The sequence below is a fragment of the Rattus norvegicus genome, chromosome 3, assembly GCF_036323735.1.
Source record: "Rattus norvegicus strain BN/NHsdMcwi chromosome 3, GRCr8, whole genome shotgun sequence".
Classification (NCBI taxonomy): Eukaryota; Metazoa; Chordata; class Mammalia; order Rodentia; family Muridae; genus Rattus; species Rattus norvegicus.
Genome location: NC_086021.1, coordinates 124,042,105 through 124,051,862, shown reverse-complemented (window position 1 = coordinate 124,051,862; position 9,758 = coordinate 124,042,105).

Sequence of the window (9,758 nt, the reverse complement as noted above, 5' to 3'; positions counted from 1 at the left end):
TTCAATTCTCCAGTTTTCCAGAGATATCATCTATACTGTGTTCTGTTGTTTGTTTTGCAGACCCTGCCCTGCCCCTTTTTGTGGGCTCTATGTCTGTAGGAGCCTGGGCTCTGGGGATTATGAGGATGTGCTAAACACCTGACCTGTACTGCCGATGTTCATTTCTTTCTGCAGAGACTCAACCCAGTATCAGGTTCAACTCCAGAGCAGAGCTAAGGTTAACCAAATGGAAATTCGATGCTCTTCCTCTCTAACTTGTAGCAAACCCATGAGCTCAGAGACAAAGACAGAATGGTGTTTTTCACCCAACAAATTTGTATTTTCTCCTAGAAGCAACAAGGATCAATTAAGTGATTTTTTTTTAAAGCAAGAGACTTACTTAGTAAGATTTGCATTTTCAAGGTCCACTCCACTGATTGTATTTAGCATACATGAGTAGCAGACAGAAGAAAAGTACTTAACTCTTCTGCATTAAATGTTTCATGGCAGATATTGCATGAAGAAAGTTCCCACGAGGTATTAAAACAAATGTTGAGTTGCTTAAAACGTAAATCCAAGCAGTGAACTCTCAAATTTAAAACTCTTCCTAAACTCCCCATGGCCTAGGAAAGAGTTTTCAAACGATTTACTCATTCTTGTCACCATACAAATGTTTGAGGATTCTGCTACTTAAATATACTTCTGCTTGTTTATTTGCCTGTAAATAATATACACATATAAAATGTAAAATTTTAAAACATAAAACCCTTAAGAACAGGTGAACAGAAAAATTTAGGGCACCAGATAAAAGCAGACATAAACAAGTGTTGCATTTTCTTCCTTCTCTCCTAAGGGTGTTTGTACATTCCTCTGGAGACCTTGCCTCCAAGAACACTGAATAACTCATGACTATGACCACACTATAGGTCAAGAAGCTCTGTGAATGCTCCCTCCTTTGCTGATCATTAGTGCCTTTGTGGCAGTTGCCTGCATTGATCTAATGGTTTCTCTTGTTTCTTTGTTTATGCTGATTTGAAACATGTACTAGAATTCTTTTTGTGTTTCATTTCTTTTCATCTTACCTTTAAAGTACCTTTTGTCATCCTATATAGACATCGCCTATCTATATGAAGGTCTCATTACCTTTCAGATATTGTGAACTCCATGAAGGCAGAATGTAGGTCTGGGGTTGGCCATGCTTCTACTGGTGTACAAACCCCCCTGGAACATTCCCAGATATGACTAGAATTAAAGATGAGTTGAAGATGGCATCACATGCACGGGTAACTTTGAATGATATATACCGTGTGTGTGTGTGTGTGTGTGTGTGTGTGTGTGATTGTGTGTGTGTGTGTGTGATTGTATGTGTGTGTGTGTCTGTGCTGTGTCCATCTGTCTGTCTATTGTACATGTCATAGCTTACAGAATTTTTATTACAATTTTTCATGGTCACTGATAACAATACTTCATAAATAAGATTATCCTGATAGATGTAGCAAAGTGATTGCTGAGTAATCTAATGATTATTTGATCATATTTAGATCTTCCTTCTGAGGACTAATAATAGCACCAACATTTCCTGGCCTTTGATGTGACTTGTTATTTTCTCTTTAAAAATTAAATTTATTTATTTTTATTTGTTTCTTTTGATAATTTTGCATGTGTTTTGATCATTTTCACATTCAAAGTCCTCCTTGGTATCATCTTTCCCTAGCCACCCAATTTTGTGTGCTTTTTCAAAGACAAAATAAAACAAAGCAAAATGCCTAGTTTCTGCTGCTTTAACATTCTTGGATGTGTGATCTTCCATTGCAACATGGTGAACTTACCAGGGGATACACTCTTAGAGAAAACAGATCCCCACCCATGGTAGCGCTCAATTGCCAATAGTTCCTCCACCAGAATTGGGACTTCACGTCTGGTCCCCTCTCCAGGCTGGGATTTGGTCAGGCTTGGGCTCTCCCAGCCTTTATGCCTGCTGTCACAGTCATCGTGACTTCACATGTGCAGCTTCCTTGGTGTATCCAAGATTCTATTTTGCTACTCCTCTACCACCCCTGGCTCTTACATTCCTCCTGCTCCTTTCCCAACTATAATCTGTGAGCCCTGAGAGGAGAAAGTGCAGCACATAGATGTTCTATTTAGGACTGAGTAGCCTGTAGTTTCTTAATCTTTGTACATTGAACCAATTGTGGGGTCTCTGGGTTAATCATCATCTATTACAAGTAAAAGCTTCTCTAGTGTGTGTGTGTGTGTGTGTGTGTGTGTGTGTGTGTGAGAGAGAGAGAGAGAGAGAGAGAGAGAGAGAGAGAGAGAGAGAGAGAGAGAGATTTTGGAAGGTACTATGCATGGTATTGGATAACTGAAGACTACTCATCAGTCCTACCCAACTGTGAGCCCAGTGAACTACAATATTAATTGGCTTGACACAACATGCTCACTGATGTAATAGTGGCATGAATGTCATGGGAGGAGTCAAACTCTTGCTGATTGAACTTAAACCCCACTTCATTAGATGAACCCATACCTTTATTTTGCTAAATGGTCATATTATTAGCTTTCTATTGTGGTATTGTATGTATTTAGTGTGTACATGCTAGTGTTGGTAGGTACTTAAGTGTAAGTTATGCACTCATTTGTGAAGATCAGAGGATGACTGAGTATCTTCTTCAATTTTTCTCCATCTGATTTCTGTGACAGGAACTCAGTGTATCTGGCATAATTGAATGGTTAGTCTGGGTGGTCAGAGAGTTGAGGGAATCCTCTTACTTTTGTATCCCCCATATTGGTACTACTGATGTGTGACACCACACCCAGATTTTTGTATGAATGTAGAACCAAAGGAAAATTCCACAAGCTATACCCCTCCCCTAAGAACAATTCTACCAGTTATACCTCCCCTACCCATTTGTGGTTTTATGACCTAGTTACACCCTGCCCTCATGGTCCTGTGACCAGTAGGTGGTAGTTACATGACTGGCAGGACCTGCAGGAACTTTCCACTGCCCAAAACCACAGCATTGCTCCAGGCACCAAGGACAATGTGACCATGGTTCCAACCAATCCTTGTGTGCCTCGATGTACCCATCCCCATTCCTGTGGCTTTTGTGGTTCTTGTGCTTAAAAGTAGCATGTATCTGTAGAACGGGGTTCTTTGCCTTCTTCTCCCACTTGAAGGCTGAGGAACTCCGACATGCCGGAATTAATAAACCTCTTGCTGATTGCATCGAATCTCGGCTCCGGTGGTCTTGGGGATGAGCGGATCTTTGGTGGTGGTCCTTCAGGTATAACAGTTGTAGATCAAAAATCAGGTCCTCAAGCTTGCTCAGCCAGCATTATTGACTGAATCACTGATTTTTTTAAATACCATATTAATATTTAAACTTCCAGCTTTTCTTCCTACAAGCATTTGGCAGAGGGGAAAATTAATTTTAATGAAAGTAGGCTTTTCTTTAAACAAGTTTTCATCAAGATACTTTAATGAAATGTTTGTCAAGAGAGCAGCCACATATATATATGGCTTGGGTCAAACTATTAAATACCTCCTCTAGGATCACAAAGGTACTCATTTAAAAAGGACAATAGGTTGTTATGCTTCCCAAACTTTGATGATGAGAAACTCCTTTGCTCACATACTATTTGAAGCTACTGTGGTTCCCCATGTCTGCTCCGCCATTGGTCATGGTTGCTTGGGGAGGTGGGCAATTTTGAATGCTTATCTCACGCCACTGGGGAAGTTGCTCTAGGTGGGGGTGGGGTAAGGAAAACCGGAGATATGGGAAAGCCAGAGCTGGTTTGAGGGTCCTTGGGCCTGTGATGAGGCTGAGGCCATGGGGTTCTCAGGCTCTTGGACATCAAGGCACCACTGGGAGTCACAGACGAGCAGACAACTAGGGTGGGGGTGGTGGGGATGGTGGGGGTTGGTTGTGTCACAGGCTGGGGACAGCATCTAGCCCAGGGCCAGTGGGAAAAGGGGAACTTCAGCTAGTCTTAACTGGGAGAGTCCTTGGTTTGGTGGGTGACAGGCTTGGTGGCGGTTGTGGCTGGGAGTGCAGAGAGGTCCTCTAGATTAGGCTGTGGCTCTGTAGGTGAAGGCCTTCTCCATGGCTTCACACAATGGACCTTGAAGAAAAAAGATGGTCCATGGTTCTAAACAGTTTATTGTCATGCTGGAAAATAGATGTGTAAAACCATACACTACTTCTCAGAGTGGCCCTGAGATTAAATACTTTTTGCAAGGAGGAATGTGGGAAGGGAAGTTTATTGGTAACGCCCTCCAGACCTTTAAGTACCTCATTATCATGGAGATCTCTGTCTTGAGCCTACTTGGTTGTGGTCCTTCTCTTTTCCTATTGTCTTGGTCTGAGATGTTAGGGATGTCTCATCTACATGTGTAAGGGCATAGGGCCTTGTCTTCAAATGACTAATGGCCACAAGTCTATGGGGAGCTGCAGCGAAGAGACAGAGGCCTGCTCCCTTCAGCAAAATATGTCTAGAGTTTCCCTTAGTGACTACCAGCACTCTGCATACATAGCCACCTTATAAATTCATTATGAATACACTAATGGTTGCTTAATACTTCTGATTGCACTTTGCCCATGATTTCCAGAAGGGAGATTCCAAGTCTTTGGAATTTTCTGAGTAGTATCAGTGTCTTCACTGTTCCCAACCCTGTTGGCTCACACTTGATGGTTGATGCAAGTGAAATGACTTATTGTGGATCACTAGATGGCTTCATATGAAGTTGGGCATGCTAGAAAGACTATTTATATGATAAGAGGATTGGGGCTTTGGGTATCTTGAGAGCAATTAAATATTCTACCCTTTTGGGAAGAGAAGGAGCTGGAGTTGGAGTTCATTCATCCAGTCAGTGATTTAGCCAGTTGGGCCTACACAAGTGAAACCATGATACAGCCCTGGAACATAAGGCTCAGTGGAGTTTACTGGCTGGGGAACCCGTTCATGTTTTGAGAAGATAATGCGCCCTTATTACAAACAGAGAAGGCACACAGTATTTAACACCTGAGCAGGCTTCATCATCTGCCTGGTTCCAGTCAAGATTCATGAATCAATCACATTTGTGATTAGAATGGCTTTCTTTACTGACTTCAGCTATTGTTTATATTTCTCAATAACTGGCCCAAGTTCTTACTCTGCTGTAATTGTCCTATCCTAGCTTCTGGCATGGCTCACTATTTGCTCCTGGTGGTTGTTTGCTGGAATGGTAATATGTTACGTGGAGTTTATACATATTCCAAACAGAGTTTGCGTTTTCCCAAGGCTTGATCTCACAGCTGAGACCCAGTCCAAGTTTCCAGAAATACAAATAATGTCGTGAAAAATACAAAGCTGATACCAGTACCAGATTTTAGACATGTGGCATTGCAGTGACCAGAGGGTAGTTATACCATGTATGTATTACTCTCCTTATGTACTTTTCTCTTAGCATTTTTTTCTGCCATGCTGTATCATCTTTCAAAAGAAGCTGAAGAAATACTAAGCAAGCAGACCACAAGTAAGGCTTAGGAATACAATTTAGTTTGTAGCTTGCTGGTCTGGGTGTGGTCATTCAAGTTTGTCAGGCCTGGTCAAGCGAGTGGTACCTTGCATGCTCTCTTAGTAGAAGAGTGGATGGATTTGTGTAGCACAAAAATCAAACCTCACAGATCAACTCCTATAAAGTAAGCAGGCTTCCTAGCAACTAGAATTGTACAATAATGAGAGCTTTTTATGTTTCAATGAGCACTCAAAGAATTTCATGATATTTAAATATTTGTTTATTTTTCCAGAAGATACACATCCTTCTAAAAGATTCCTGTTTCTGTAGATGTGTATGCTTATGAGTGTGGGCTCATGTGCACCACAGTGTATGTGTGTGGAGGTCAGAGGACAACCTTAGTGTTGGTTGAGGCAGAGTCTGATCTTGTTCACTGCTATATACCAGGCTAACTGGCACATGAACTTCAAGGGATACTGTTGTGTCTGTTTTCCATAGAATGGGATTACAGATGCTATGTGCTTATGTGGCTTTGGGGTTTTTTTAACTCAGGTCACCAAGCTTTCATGGCAAGTGCCCTATCTACTGAGCTATCTCTACAGCCTATAAAATGTTCCCCATGTCAATCATTTTCTTTTGGGGAGATAAGAGGAGACATTAGAACTAGGTTGCCATACATGCCAGGTGAGTGTTTTACTGCTAAGTTTCAGTCTTTACCTTTATTCGGATTTTAATAATCTCCTTTGGCCTTTCCCTGTCTTTTCTCTTCTGCTTCCTCTTGGGCCTTATCTCTTCTTGTTATGTCTCCTTGGTCCTTTCTTGCTTCTTTGGTCTTCCCTCAGGATGCTTCTCTTCTTGGGCTCTACTCATTTTGTTTACTAGAAGGATAACCTCTCTCATCACATTCATACCAGAAATGATGCTAAGACATGTTCTTTTTTTTTTCCAAGACAAGTTTCCTTTGTGTAGTTCAGGCTGGCCTCCAACTCAGAGATATTCATGCCTCTGCCTCCCAAGTGCTAGGATTAAAGTCATGTGGTACCATCCAGCCAAGATCTAATCTTATACACTTGTGGTTTAACAAGTATGTAGGATATGAAGAACATTTGGATTTGACCCCACCCCCACCCCCAAGCCTCTGGTATAGGATAGGAGGAGAGCAAGATCAGGACCATGCTTTTTATAGTTTCATAACTGCACAGAAGGCTATAGCCAAAACAATAGGCTCACTGGGTAAAATCTCCACAACAAATTTCCATATAATCTGTGTGATTATACGCTCAGCCCAGGGAGTGGCCCTGTTGGGGTAGGAGTGCCCTTGTTGGAGTAGGTGTGTCACTGTGGGTATGGACTTTTAGACCCTCATTCTAGCTTCCTGGAAGCCAGTATTTTGCTAGCAGCCTTCAGATAAAGATGTAGAACTCTCAGCTCCTCCTGCACCATGCCTGCTTGGATGCTGCCTTGATGATAATGGGACCTGTAAGCCAGCCCCAACTAAATATTGTCTTTATAAGTGTTGCCTTGGTCATGGTGTCTGTCCACAGCACTAAATCCTAAACTAAGACAGCCTGCCAACAACATGGAGTCAAATAGTCCTTAGTCACCATAACATAAGGCCAATCAGAATTTAATAAGATTTGTGGATGGCTTCTGTGTTTTCAGAATTATGAATTCTGACTTTGTAGGTATCATGCAAGGAATAGTTTCACTGGGCACACTGCATTTAAAATTCTGATTGGCATTTCCTTTGTTGAAAAAGGTACCTGGCATAGTTTGCAGGCAGAGATGATTACAGGAAATAGGCTGTGCAAATGTCTGTCTGAAATGCAGCTTTGTGGGGCTTCAACCTTCGAGCTTGCAAGAGATAGCATTGGTTTCAGGTCAGCGTTCTGTTCTTAAATGATCAGTATAGAACAGAGAAAAGACATTGAGGTGACCTTGCTGAGGGTCTGAAGCTGCACTGAAGTCTTCCCTATGATTAAGTGAGCCGAATCTTAGATTAGCTAAAAGCAGTGCGGAAACATAATGAGTTCACTTATTTTGGAGCATTTAATAACAGTTATAGACAGTTATGTGATCAGGCGGAGTTATGACTTATTCATTCTTTCATTGCTATTAAAATTACTGCATTTGAGGTTTTTAAAGTCATTGAAATAAAAAAAAGTCTGATTTATGTTAGGAGAATTTAGCTTGCCCTTTGGTCTCTCAGTTTTTAAATGATATAATTAGACTTTTTAAAGACCATTCTAAAAGCATTATTAGCATTTTGTATAGCAGAAAGTAAATGCATGTTTTGTGGATAGTTTAATTTTAAAAGGCATAATAATACTTGAGTCAGACAGTGATATTCATAGATTATTAAGGAAAGATTTTTTGTATGGAATTTCTCAAAAGGCAATTGTATAATTTTAGTAATAGACTGTATAGAATACATGTGGATTTTTCTGTGTGTACACACACGTGCTCTTTCCACAAATGTACTCTCTAATTTCATTCTGAATGGACATTACAAAAACATGTGAATAAAACAACACAGCTTTCCTGCCTGCCATTTGGGCAGGAGAGGATGGGAAGGGAAAGTACCCAAGGATGTATTAACTCGTGACCTTTAGCATATTTCCCCAGAAATTACAGAGCCATTTATCAGCCTGGGGTTGGGGTAAGGGCTGCTTTAGTCGTAACAAAGGGATTTGCAGGTGTTTGGAATTAGCGGTAGGTAGAAAACAACCACTAATGAATCAGTTTGGAGGATTATGGAAGTCCCGTGGATGCAGCAACATCTTGATTGGATGCTATGCCTAAATGTCCCTTACACATTTAACTGTCCACTGTCCAAATATAAACAGCTACTTCTGTGTTTTATTACACGATGCACAGGCAAAGAATATCTTATCATAAAACAGGCTACTAAAGTGATGATTTCAGTTGGACACTGCACTTAGATTATTTTATCAATAAAACTGAGTTTATTGCAATGTGCTTAAATGACAGGTACTTGTGCCGAGTGTACGTTTTCTGCACACAGTTCCTATCCTTTTAGAGACTCAAAACAGTGCAGTATATAATTAATGATGAAAGCTGATAAGCATACTACTAAGCGATGAATGTAAGGAAACCTTTTTAATAGCCAGCAGAGAGATTTGACCATGTAGCTAAATGGATAGTCTGAGTTGCACCGTACACACTTTCAGATATATTAATGTAAGTGGAGGAATGTGGCTGTATTTATATCGTTTCAATTTCTATAGAGGTAGTAACTTAGCTACTGAGTTTTGCCTACTATATTAGTGATCTTCCTCTGGTGAGTCCTTAGCTAGTCTGAAATAGCCAAGTCATCTATTTTGTGTGTCCTACTTTGTTAATTGACAGGAAAAGGTGTCATGCAGTTTACAGGTGTAGGAGGTCACATTATTCCGGTGACAGCTGAGAGGTCAGGATTGGTGAGCAGCAGCTTCCAGGGACTTCGCAGCCCCAGTGCTATTTGAGGCTCTTCGGAAAACAGTCGTGGCTTCCTGACAGTGATGTGAGCCTCCACCTGGGCTGTTGCCAAAGAGACAGGAAGGGCTGGGAGCAAGACATACATCAGCCCACTGACTGGACTGAGGGGTGCAGGGCAGAGCTGCCAGGATCGGTTCATGCAATGCAGAATTTTGTCCACTAGAGACTGATCTCCACCTGGTAAACATGTCGCTTACACTTTCACAGTTTAGACTTGAACTATGGTCTCAGAGGTGAGGGGCTGACACTTCATCCACTAAGCCGTTTAGCCTTTCCCTTTGAAGGGAGATTGATTTTAAAAAAGCTATTAACCTTCCGTGATTTATCTCGTTAGATCATCTTCATTTTCTTCTGCTTATAATAAGACTACATCATATAGTTTTATTCCTCAGTTAATTCGAGAAGACTCTGAAAGGGAAATACACAGGATGCATAGAGAAGGGCGAGAAGTTAGAAAATTATTAGTGATGCTGGACTGAAATGTTGTGAGCAACAAAAGAAACAGCCAAGGTTATTGCAGATCTCAGAGGTACGATGCCTTAGACATCATGGTACTCTGTAACCTGGTTTTACAGAGAAAATTTCTTCTTTGTCATATCAATTCCAGGGACAAGCATCATGCTAACAACATAGGCGTTACCTTCCCTTTTCAGTGTGAAGACAAAGAGGATAGGTTTCCTTCCTTCCTTCCTTCCTTCCTTCCTTCCTTCCTTCCTTCCTTCCTTCCTTCTTTCTCTCTTTCTTTCTCTCTCTCTTTCTTTCTTTCTTTCTTTCTTTCTTTCTT